Here is a 13,215-nt window from a genome sequence, read left to right on the forward strand (position 1 = left end):
CATCTGACTAATGTCTTTCAGGTTCAAATCGAGGCCTCCCGGGTCGAGATCCCGCTCAAAAACCGCTCAAGATATGAGCGGTTTGAGCGGTTTTTCAGCAAGATTTCAGCGGTTTGAGCGGTTTGAGCGGTTTGGGCGGTTAGGGCGGTTTTTTTTGGAAAAACCGCTCAAACCGCTCAAATCTTGCTTAACAAACCGCTCAAAAACCGCTCATTTCTTGCGGTGATTTTTGAACGGTTTTTCAAGCAAGATTTGAGCGGTTTTCGAGCGGCTTTTGAGCGGTCTTATAAAGAAAACCGATTAAAACCAACAAAAAAGCCTGGAAAGGTAATGTGACCCCGGGGTGACATCCCTAAACCGAAAATGCTCGAGCAAAATAACCACTAGAAAATATGTAAGATTTGAGCGGTTTGAGCGGTTTTTTTAGACAATTACGCTCAAAATCTTGCTTCAAAATGAGCGGTTTGAGCGGTTTTTGAACGGTTTAACTAAAAAAAACCGCTCAAACCGCTCAAATCTTGCGCGGTTTTTGAGCGGTTTTTTTAGTTAAACCGTTCAAAAACCGCTCAAACCGCTCATTTTGAAGCAAGATTTTGAGCGTAATTGTCTAAAAAAACCGCTCAAACTGCTCAAATCTTACATATTTACATAAAATTTTATTGCATCAATTATTATTCCGACTTTTGATACAAAAGTAACGGAATATTTGTGCTCGGGGTGGGTTTTTTTTTCTTCAGACAAATTTCGACTTTTCAACTAGCCATTTCTGACGGAATTTTTTTACATCATTCGAAAGGTATTGCTGTCCTGAGCTCAAATTTGAAAAGATATTTCACCTGTAACCATTTTTCGTAAAGTTACGGGGCTTAAAGATTGCCATTTTGGCCAATTTGGGACAATTAACGCGTGATATATTTCGCGCTATTAACGCGTAAGCGGAGATTTAATCCGTCTTAGAAATCGTTCCAAATTGTTTGAAAGAAGCTTATTTGCCATAATTGATTTGTTCCAATGAGCAAAATCTATTCATTTGTATGTTAAATGGCGTGTGAGGGGATGATTTCATAATAAAATTTCAAATTTTAGAAAATATTTTTCCTTACATTTTATTACATTTAACTTTTTTTTATGTTTCTACAGCTTCATAAACCTTAAAATGCAGTCGGAACATTCAAGGCTTCGCCCTGATACGAGCAGTCTTTTTTTTTACAATATCTTTTCATGATTCAGCTCGTTTTATAATCCAGTGTAACTCACAAGATATCCAGATCAAAAGTCTATTGAACGGCCTTGTCTTTTGAATTGTTTTTGCCCATACTAGCATTTTGCCAATTTTCAGTGTTTTGCACAGATCCGAAAGATTTTCTCCTGTTGGAAAAAAACTAAAACTATCGGCTGCGTTGTGGTTTTTTGGTCCAGCTAAGTGAGATCAACGTGTAAGAATGATACTGCTAGCTTGATTCTCCACTTTTTGTGACAGTGGTCAAGGATGGTTGCGTTGAATTCATTGTGTAGTTAGACAAAAGACTGTGATGATTTGGAAGATTTGAAAGGAGAAAAGTTCGTTTAGAGTCAAGAAATAAATCTATATTCTAGTTTTATTCTTTAACAGGCAGTTGCTTTGAAATGTCCAATGGCGTTTAGCTAGCAACATTTGATAAACAATGGTTTTTGGCTCAAAAACAATGGTTTTTGGCTCATACAGTTGCCGTTTTTTCAGTTCTGTTTAAAGCTTGACTTGGTTTATCTAGGTTAAGTCTTGTTTTTGCTCTGATCATGAGTGTTGTGCTCCACACTTTCAGTGCAAAGTTCGCTGCTCTGATTTTTTTCGACCCATTTGCTGACTGAATGTCGAAGATAGCACCCTGGATTACTAGTGTGAGCTCCTTCCTTTTTTCTCTGGCTTGGAAAATTGTAGGTTGTGGTACAGTACTGTTTTGACTCAAATAAGAAGAAGAATTTATATAAAACCACGGTTTCAAGGTTTTCAATTCAGCAGATGCCACTGATCAAACTATATGATAAACTGTGGTTTTATTTGTCCTAATTCTGTTTTTTTTGTCGGTTGGTAGTATCCGTCGAACTTCTGCGTCTAAATCCTTCAGTTGAGAAAAATGTGAAATATTACAATGGACTCACGTAAAAACGTAACTTGTGGATGGTATCAAGAAATCAACTGATAAAGAGAAATTTCTTCAGTTTGGGAGGTGCATTACACACTAATACCAGAAGAACATCGTAGAAGGCGCAGTTCATTGAATTTTTAGAAGCATTTCAATTCGGATTGAGCATGAGGAGGCAATATAAGTGAAGTGAAAACCGTTGGTTAGCAAATAATTGACAGAAGTTTGAACCGATAAGATTGCTTTGAGGAAACTGAATAAAATGTTCAGCGATATAGTCAAAAAGAGCCCAGCAAAGGTAAAATCAAAAGTTGATGATTATCAGATACCATATTCATACTGGTGATGCAAAACGTTCAAACCATGTCAGAGCTTCTCAAATAAGGTACGGAACAATACGCAGCGAAATTAGTTGTAGTCAAGGCCAGAAACCTGAAAACCAAAAGTGGTCCACAAGATCCCATGTTGACGATGAAACTTCACCTATGTTGGTTTGATCGCTTCGACTTCTTAACTTAACTCGAATTACTAGAATATATGTACTTTGATCGAAAGAACCCACCCGTAAGGTAACATCTAAGGAAATGTAGAAATGAGAGAACGAGAGCAGGACTGTCATAGGAGGTTATAGACCAAGCTAAGACCAACTTGATTTTTTTGACATTAGAAGCGCTTCACATCTGGCAGATTAGACCGAAAAAAGAACGGGAGATGTGTTCAGCAGCAAGAAAAAAAATCCTCATTTTTTGTTGTGAAGCAAATTTCCGTAAAAACAAACATATAAAAAAATTTCGAAATAAAAACTGACTAGTTTCAATATGAGAAAATAAAATTACTTGAAAAATTGAAGCAAAGAATAAATGAAACAAAACTGAAATGAAGTTTGAAATCTCAAACAAACGAATTAGGATCGGAACAAGTCGAAAGTTTATGAAATTGAACAAAAACTTAAATTTCTCAGGTATCAACTTTCAACATATAATGATTATAAAAATTTGGTCCTAATTTTAAATTTGCGAAGGTATGTTTGGTTGTGTGTTTTTGCTTTCAAACAAGTCTCATAATTTTTATATTCGATGATCAATTTGTAAACATTTTTTAAAAATTTTTTAAATGGATGATGCAAAAATATGCGAAAACGTTCGTAATCTACCTGTTTAAGTCTTTCCATCTTTCCGTATTCTCCTGGCTCAGTAGGAAACTGTAAGGCGCCTCGAGGACTACTCCGAAATTGGCCCTCCAACTTCTATTTTATCAGTACTGTATCTTATAAACACATTAATTCCCTATTCCATCCGACTGTTTCTGTTCTTGTTGTTTGAAACAGTTCTCGTATGTCAGCATGCAATACCAGATTTTTCAGCAATGTGTTCTTAATCGGGTTCCGACATGTTATCACATTTTAAGTGATACCAATTCCAGTAAGCTTAGCATTCAACTCTCTTCTTTCTATAACACTCTTCTTTGACATCAAGAGCAGACTCCACTTCGAAACTTATGTTAGTGACGTCAATTTCCGTTTTCCTTTCATTAAAACAGACAAGTTTTCCTTAATTGTCTCTTAAAATCACTGTAATAAAAGTTTTTTTTCTGAGAGTTTCACACAGATCAAATCATGGCAAACCGTACGCCATATTATCAGAAATGCTTGCAAAATCGACAGGTTTTGAAAAAGTAACAAGGATAGCCGGTTAACTTGCAAATAGCTTAGAATGTTCCAACCATAGATTGAAAAAACAACAAATTTTTTTTTCATATTAGAAACGTTTGTTTCTAGAAAAGTTTGATAAAAGCTATACAAAAAGTTAGAGACTAAACATAATCGACTGTCTTAGTACAAAAAGCAAATTGAAAAAAAAACAACTTAAAATAACGAAATGTTTTTGGAAGATGATCTAGATTGCAATGCACTGGTTGCAAGAAAAACATCAGTTCAGAGCCGAATCTTAGATTTATGTCTGTTTCGACATACGAGAGCGAGATAACTTTACAATTTGATTGGTGAAATGAGAGACCCTTTCAAATTGAACTATCCATAAAGCATCCACATCTTCTTGAATTAATCGAGATTCATGAAATTGAAATGGCAGGTCATCGGCAAAAAGAAAATAAGAACCGTGCTGAACAACATTGGTCATGTCAGTAACAAAAAGATGAAAAGTATGGGGCCCAGAACACTTCCTTGTGGAACACCCAAGAAAACTGGTAACAATGAGGAGAAATTTTTCTAATTTAATTTTTTGAAACCTGTTGAAAAGGCAAGAATCTAGAAATCTCTGAAAACCTGGGCAGAGGCCATTTGACTCAAATTTAGACAGATGCAGATGATAGGGGACAGAATTGAAAGCTTTCCGGCCGGCAAAAAAGTCGGATAGAGTAGAAGATTCGAATCGCGAGAATAATAAACTTGATCCAGATAAGAAATCAAATGATTATCAGATACAACATTCAAACTGAACAGTATTTTTTTTTTAAATTTAGAGTCATTTGTTTCCAGGATGATTCGATAAGGGCTATACAAAAAATTAGAGACTATATACTCGACTGTCTTAGTACAAAAAGCAAATCGAAAAAAAGTTATTAAAATAATGAAAAGTTTTTGGAAGATGATCTAGATTGTGAGGCACTGGTTGCAAAATTATACTGCACATCCAGACGTCCGCTTTAAAATTTCCATAGGAGCAGTCGATCGTTTTCCACTAGTTGAAAACACAGAGGTAGATACGAGTAGGTCTTTAGGGCTGAGACACAATCATGATCTGAACAAATCCATTTAAAGACACGCATTTGAAATTTTTCTAATTTATTCAGAGAAGATATCGAAGGCGACAAAACAGGAGATCCATACAGTAGAATAGAAACTATTAGTGAGTGGTATAACAACTTGTTTCATTGGTTTGCAATAGAAAAAGGAATGTTTTGGCGTATAAAGTTTAAAATTTTGGTGCATTTGGCAACTGTTTTCTTAGAACGAAATTTCCAATCTAGATTGTGCGAGACCGTAAACCCAGGATCTTTGATAGTTTCGAAAAAAATCTTAGGTTTATGTCTGAATCTAGATGCGAGAACGAAATAATTTTACATTTTGATGGGTGAAATGAGAGACCGTTTCAAAATGACCTATCAATAAAGGCATTCACATCTTCTTGAATTAATGGAAATTCAAGAAATTGAAATGTCAGATCGTCGGCAAAAAGAAAGTAAGACCCGTGTTGAACAGCATCGGTCAGGTCATTAATAAAAACGATGAAAAGTATGGGGCCCCGAAAACTTCCTGGTGTAACACCCGAGAAAACTGGTAACAATGAGGAGAAACTTTCTCTAACTTTAATACACTGAAACATGTTGAAAAGGCAAGAATCTAGAATTCTCATAAAAACGGGGCAGAAGCCACATGACTTAAGTATAGACCGGGGTGGAATCAAAAGCTTTCCGCACTTCAAAGTAGACGGATAGAGAAGGAAGATTCGATTCATGGGAATCATAAACTTGATCCAGATAAGATAACATTTGAGTGACTGGGCTGCGGACCTTTATGAAGCCATGTTTCTCTTTTTTGATCAATTTACTAACTCATTTTCGATAAATTTGAACATAATTCTTTCAAGTATAAGCAAAAACTTGGAAGTTTTACAAATTGGACGGTAGTGTTCAACATGCGAAAGCGAGCCACATTTGTGTAAAGGGCTGATGTGCAAAATTTTCCAGATATCAGTCCAAATTTGCCTAGTCGGGATATGCATAAACAGTTCACAGACAAGTGGAGCCAGTAACCTAGATGCACTGTGAACAACAAAGGAAGGAAGTTGGTTGGAACCCATTGAATTGGTGTCATCGCAATTCTAAAGCATGGCTTCAACATCAAAAAGAGATGGATCAAATCAGCAATAATGATTGTAGCTGCAAAGTTTGACATTTACTTCATAACAAAATTGCTGTTTTGGGTAAAAATAGAGGTAAAGTAGAAGTTGAACGTATTAGGGATATCACCGTCACTGGTAAACGGTTGATTATTGTGATACATCAAAGAGGGAATGGGGTTAGAAAAACTACGAGAATTATAAGCTGAGGAAGATATATCAAAATTTTCTACGAATACTTGTTTTTCTGGGTAAATTGAAGCGATTAATTTTTGTACGATTTTTTTTGCTTCCGTGCGAGCTGCAAAGATCAAAATAATCACATTAAGCGCAAATTAGTATCTGTCTGATTCATCCGATGAATAATGTGTGACGAGTAAAATATGGGAAGGTTACGTCTACGGGCTCGTTGTCAAAGAACTTGTAAGCTTTATGAGTCGGTGAATCAATAACTACGAAAAACAGAGCTTGCTGGTATCTTTAAGGACCGATAACTTTTGAGGATGGTTGCTGATAACCGTTTCCCAATTAATTCCCGGAAAATTGAAATCATCTTTAAGAAAAGTAGAGAACTGCAAACTTGGATTATCCAGAGAAATTGCCGAGAAATTTTCTGATTCATGTAAGCATTAGATATTTTGAGAGATAACGGTGTGGTAGTTTGACGAAAAGGGCGGCTTGTAGAATAAAATATAAAGTTTCAGGTCATCATCAAGAAGGGAATAAGAGACAGAAAAAGTAAGTTGTTTGATAGGAACATCCACAATAGTTTACAAAATTTAGTTGGATTCTGCTATTAGAACAGCTCCATATTGGCCCTTGGGCCTATCTGAACGAGTACTGAGAGTGATTGTAGAACCGAGACAAATTTTAGAATCAGAAAAACCCTCGTGAAGCCACGTCTCATAAGAAAGGCTAAGACAATAGAATTCATAGAGAGAAACGTTGACAGTTGGTGACTTTAAATAGACTGCAGATCGATAGGCAATTCAACAGCAGACAGTTCCCTTCTGCTAGTCAGGAACCACTAACATTTACAACTATCCCTTTGTAATAGACTTTCAAATTCTTTATCCGAAAGTCTTCTTTGGACTTACCTTTCTCCCTAATCATGTACTATCTGTTTGACGGTATTTCTTTTTCCGATTGGTGTTTTTTGGAAGACAGAAGACTTTTGATGTTAACGGCGCTTTCAAAGCTCTGAAGATGATGGCAACGAGCAAAGCACTTCTGCGGAAAGAGAGGATTTGAAGTTGTTATAAGTATGGGACGGCATGTTCGTTTCTCTTTGTTTTCAGGGCTTAGGCTTTTGCGCAATCTACGAATTTCAGATATGTTACTGACGCCATTTAATCCCATATGATTAAAAAGTTTGTTCACTTTGTCGGCTTCTTTCTCGATTTGTTTTAGTAAGTATCTTCAGTCTCATTTGAACCGGTAATAACCAATTTCCTTGCGTTTTGCGAGTATTTGCCTGCAACCACATCGCTAAAGGATGGGACAGAATCTGAAACCGCTTTTGTGATTTTCTCTCCCAGTACTTCAGGAATTGTATCTTTTATAAGTTTAGGCATTAGTTCAGATACAGAAGAAGAAACCTTGTTGAAAGATTCAAAGGTTGAATTCAACTTAGCTTAATTGTTCTTTGAAGGTAGAAAGATGTTGTACTGTTGATCCATACAGGAGTCGCAGCACCACAAGCAGTTCCGTTTTGTTGTGCCAGTCGGTCATATTTGGAAGTTTGACCTAGAGCAACGCAAAAGACATGATTTTGGGGTGAAATGGAATTTTTCAAATATTGGAATTGAGCATGTCATGCTCAAGTTTCTCGCAACACCTAAAAATATCAGAAAAATAAGATCAGAAGAGTCGAACTACAATCGCAGGAAAGTATTCAAAAATAACAGCGGGAAATTGCTATTCGCAGTTTCCGATACATAATTCGAACGAGAGTAGAGCTGACTTATTCGAAACAGAAGGCAGAGTGATCGCGAGTAAAGAAGAGATATATTAGAAGTGGACCAGAGTAAACCTTCGGTGGAAAGGTGGACAACCGAAGTCTCCCAATGGTCCAGAACCAAAACTTGTCTCTTGAGTTAAGACTCACTTATTCAAAACTTCTTGAGTTAAACTTGATTACCCCATTAATGCTAGAGTTACTTATTAATTTAGTTACTCAATTCTGGAGATCGTGCTGGTATGTGAGTACCCAATTTAAATTTCTTGAGTGTGTTTTTTATTGTTAAGCTGAGTTAGGGAGAGTTTTTAGGTTGATCCATCTGAAATGGATCAAAGGTCCACTGTCTAATAAAAAGAAACTATACGTAAGGTTCTGACCCTGTTTTTAACGGCATTCGCGTGTTTTAGGTATTTTGAGACCTAAGTATGGGGAAGTTCTTATTTTCTAGAGTGGGGGGTATTTTGGTAGTGGCCTTTAAGATGTAGCAATAGTTCTAGTCTCATGTCGCAAGTGAACCGTATTGGCTCCGACCGGTTGAGGTAGACAAACACAGGAGATAATGTCCCTGACTCTTGAGCCAATGGTTATAGGGCCTATTTTTCTTTAAACTCATATGTGACTTAATTAGGCGACTGTTACATAGTGTTTTTATGGCACTCCTGGGTGTTTTTACGACATCAAGACTACGGGATCAAACCCATTTGACACAGCTCCGGGCTACATGCCCATTCTAGAGTACGGGTGGTACGGTTCAACGGGAGCGTATTCACCTTCTGGTTGTACCGTGATAGCTTTTTAAGATAGAGGTTGGCGGTTGCAAATTGTAAAAAGGGGAGACACATTATAGTAAGTATACAATCGATATCGTCAATTTAGTTACATTAGTAGACCCAGAGTCTGGAACGATCCATCTTTAGACTGAGAACAAGAGTTGCAACGCGAGGATATCCAAATTTAAGATCGAATTAAGGTAGGTAACCTGGTCGGATTGGTTGGTGGTATCGGAAATAGCCCGTTTTTGGAACCCGAAAGGAGAATGACCCATAAGATCGTTAGTAGGGGGGAGGAAGTTGCATGACAACCAGGTACAAGACATTTTTTTAAAAGAAAGACGACATTGGTCGCCTTTGAATTTTGGGTGTTCTAGTCCTTCTGTTTTTTGATCATTTTTTTCCACTTAGATTTTTTAAGTTTTCGGATCTAATTTTATTGGCTTTTAACGAATTTGAGATCATAAGACACTTACTAACAAGCCGTGTTTCGACTTGCATCGGATTAATAAAGGGAAGTTAATTTCAGGGGGGTTAGTAGGTAGAACTTTCGATTTGTAGGATTGGGTTTTGGGGGGACTTTTTAATACTAGAGCTCAAGAGGTGGTACTGGGGACAGTGATCTAAGTTTCCCAACTCTCAGGAACAAGAGATCCGGCTGTCCAAACACCAAGGAAAAACAAGAGATCCGACTGTCCAAAAACCGAGGAACAACAGATCCGACTGTCCCAACACTTGAGGGGTCTTGGGACAGTGCGAGGTCTCCCAACACTGGTGCGAGGGGTCTGTCTTGGGACAGTACGAAGTGTCCCAACACTTGAGCGAGAGGTCCTGGGACAGTGCGAAATGTCCCAACACTTGAGCAAAGGGTCCTAGGAGGGTTAATAAAAGTCCTGGGACAGTACGAAGTGTCCCAACACACGAGCGAAGTCTCCTAGGAGGGTTCAAAAAAGTCCTGGGACAGGAACCAAGTGTCCCAACACTTGAGCGAAGGGTCCTAGGAGGGTTTAGAAAAGTCCTGGGACAGAAACGAAGCGTCCCAACACTCGAGCAAAGGGACCTGGGACAGTAACGAAGTGTCCTAACACTTGAGCAATGGTCCTAGGAGGGTTCAGAAAAGTCCTGGGTTAGTAACAAAGTGTCCCAACACTTGAGCGAAGGGTCCTAAGGACTGAAACTGATTTAGATTCAAAACTGACTAATTCGACAGATGTTAGCTTTTAATACACTAAAAAAATTTCTTTTTTCATATAATTACAAACGGATTCTGCAATAGGGACTTGTAAATATTAAAATTGTAAATAAAGAAAATTGTATAAAAAATCATGAAACGAAATAGGGTATCGATAACCGAAAGAAAAACAACCGGAACAAAACATAATCAAACCTCGTTGCAACGGAAAGCAACACTATCAAATCCGAAAGTAATGAAAAATTTCAGTAAACATGGTCAATACAAGAAGCACAAAGGAGCATAAGGCCGAGAAGAAAGCAGTAAAGGAACCAACTGTACTGGCCAGAGAAACAGATTTTGAGACACCAGATCAGAGTTTTGACGGGGTGGAAAGAAATACGACGGAATCAACACCAATGCCAAATGCAGAAGAACAAGAAAAGAAAACGATAGAGTTCTCACCAATTGACATTGTAGAAGACAAAACAAGCAACATGCCGGAAACAATAAAAGACGATTCTCAAACAAAAAGAACGTCGTTCAAAGAGAGGATTGCAGCAATTGTCGGAATGAAACCAAGAGAGAAAGAAGAGGTGATACCAACGACCGAGAAAAGCAAAACACTTGGAACGGTTTCCGCAATAACAACAGAGGCCAAACAAGACGAGGAGCAGGTCACACATGGAGCAACGGCTAACCAAAAAAAAACAATTTCGCTTGAGCTGGGCGACTTGATGGCAAAGTTGGAGCAAATCGACAAGAAACTGAAGAACAGCGAGGAGGATCGCCAAGAGCTAAAAAAGGAAATACGATAAAACAAGAATGAGAACCTAGACAACTGCTTCAACCTGGCAAGGGCGACGGAAGAAAAGCTACAGCAGATGTCAGACAAGGTAGAAGCTACCGACAAAGAGCGAGAGAAACATATCAAGAAGGATATGGAAGAAACGAAGCAACGGTACGACACAGTGAATGACAAGTTGTGGAATCTAGAGAACAGAATGGACACAACGAGCAAAGACCAAGCTGAAAGTTTTTGTGCCACACAGTCTAAACTAGATGCTCTCTTGAGAAACTCTATAGCACAGGACAAACTGGTAGCAGACAGACCACAAGGCACCAAAGTCGACTTTATAGAACTGCAACGGAATAAACGGGAGTCTACACCGTTACCCCAGATTGCAACGAGCACAGGGGCAGCGGGGTCTAAGACCATTATGGTGGGTGGAACCTCAAACTCGACGAATGTACCAGGGGACTCCAGCACACACGCTAATGTAGCACTTGACGCTATGGCATGGGCGAGCACCTGGGAAATTATGAACAGGACTCTTGAAGCGTTCGCAACAAGGAACACAGACTCAAGTGACAGAGGAAGTGGTAAATCGAGAAAGACCTTCAAGAAACCCAAAGAATTCAAGGATGACTCGGATGGCTGCATTGACACTGGTTAGAAGTCATGAGACTACATTTAGAACAAGACAACTCGAATGACGAAAGGCAGGCCTGCTCAGCGATACTGAGCAATCTGGAGGGCACAGCGTTAAAATGCGCAATAGCGAAGAAAGAGGAGGAGCGCGATACGGTGGACAAAATCTTCGAACCAATTCGGATCAGGAATGAAGGGTCACCAAGCGATGATGAGGTTTGAAAAAAGAAAACAGAGGGACGACGAGTCAACCGATCGATTCCTGGATGATCTTGAGAGCTTGAGAAGAAGGAGTGATCCGGAAGAATTGACAAACAGAAGAAATTTCAGCATCGACTCGAAGTTTATCGATGGTGTGAAGAGTGACGACTTGAGAACGATGTTGGCGACGTATTATACACTATCATAGGATAATGCACCAACCCCAGAGGAGATGAGACAAAAGTCTAGAGACTACATGTCGATGAAACCAAAAAAGTACTCGTAGGTCGTCATGGTACATACCTAGAGACGACATGGATAAACGTAGGTCATGCGCAATTTGTGGATCAGCGGACCATCATGTTGCTGACTGCACGACGTACAAACAAGGCATGAAAAGCCTGGGATACGCGCCAGATGAAGAAGATTGGAGCCAAACGGAAGAACATGAATTTCATAGTGGCTTAATAATCAAGATAAGCGCGAGGTGCTTCTTCTGTAGTCAAGAGGGCCATTTGGGAGGCGGCGAAGAATCAAAATTGTCCCAAACACAAACTAGCACTGGCTGCGGTACAAAATACGATTAATAGACGAGCCGAAATTGACTTGAAGAACACGGAGTCAGCGAGTGGTGAACTATCAACAAAGACGGTGAAAGCCGTAACGCAAGTCAAAGCTGCCACGGAGACTGAGACCAGGAATTCACTGAGAATAAACTATGAGAAAGCAGCTGCAGAGGCTGAAGCAGGAGATAGAGAAGCAGAGATTGAACGAGACACTCTGCAAGACAAGGCCAGTGTCAGAAGCCGGAGAGAACGCAATGAACAGTGGTAATTGCAACACTCTAAAAGTGGTGACGGGAAAACCATTCGGCGTAACGAAAATTGGAGTGAGAATTAAGTCAATAATCACAGTGGGCGGTCACGAAGTAACAAGAAACCTGAGTGAACCGAGTGACCAGAAGATAATGCACATTGATGTGTACGCAGATTACATGAGTGCAATAAGCCCGAAAATACCTTCTAGAGCCTTGAGGGCACTACTCACAAGAGGTGGCAGCAAATCAGTGCGCATCGACAACAGATACACGGAAGCCTATGGTCCACATGAGGTAATGCTGAATATAGATGAATTAAACTTCTAGACGAAAATCTTGATCACGTGTGACGAAGATCTAGCCGGACAAATCTACGTGGGTAGAGAAGAATTAAAAGTGAGATCGATGGGACACTGTGCTATATTAGAAGAGGATGCAATGCAAATCGGGACGGAGGCAGATGTATCTGCTCAAGTACTAGACATAAGCGGAAAGAAGACTCAACTACGTGGATTATTGGACGCAGGAGCGGTCTTGAGCGTCATACCAATCAAAACATGGAAGATAATGGGCTTCGACAGAGATGATTTGATAGACTCGAGAATACGGCTGGGCTGTCAGCAGCGAACAAGGGGGCGCTGAGGGCACTAGACAGAACACCAAATGATAGCCCTAAACTTGGGGGAACGCAATTTGTGGATGAGCTTTCTCGTGGTGGAGAAACTAGATGAGTCTGACCAAATCATTTTAGGCAGAGATTTCATCAGGAATTTCGACGTAACAATTGATCTTAACAATGCGATGTTCAGGATTCGGAACCCGGAAAATAAGTACGTAATTGAACCGTAAATTTGATATGGATAATGAAATTAAGGCTCCAG

This window comes from Symsagittifera roscoffensis, chromosome 5 (genome assembly GCF_963678635.1).
Source record: "Symsagittifera roscoffensis chromosome 5, txSymRosc1.1, whole genome shotgun sequence".
In the NCBI taxonomy this organism is placed as follows: Eukaryota; Metazoa; Xenacoelomorpha; order Acoela; family Convolutidae; genus Symsagittifera; species Symsagittifera roscoffensis.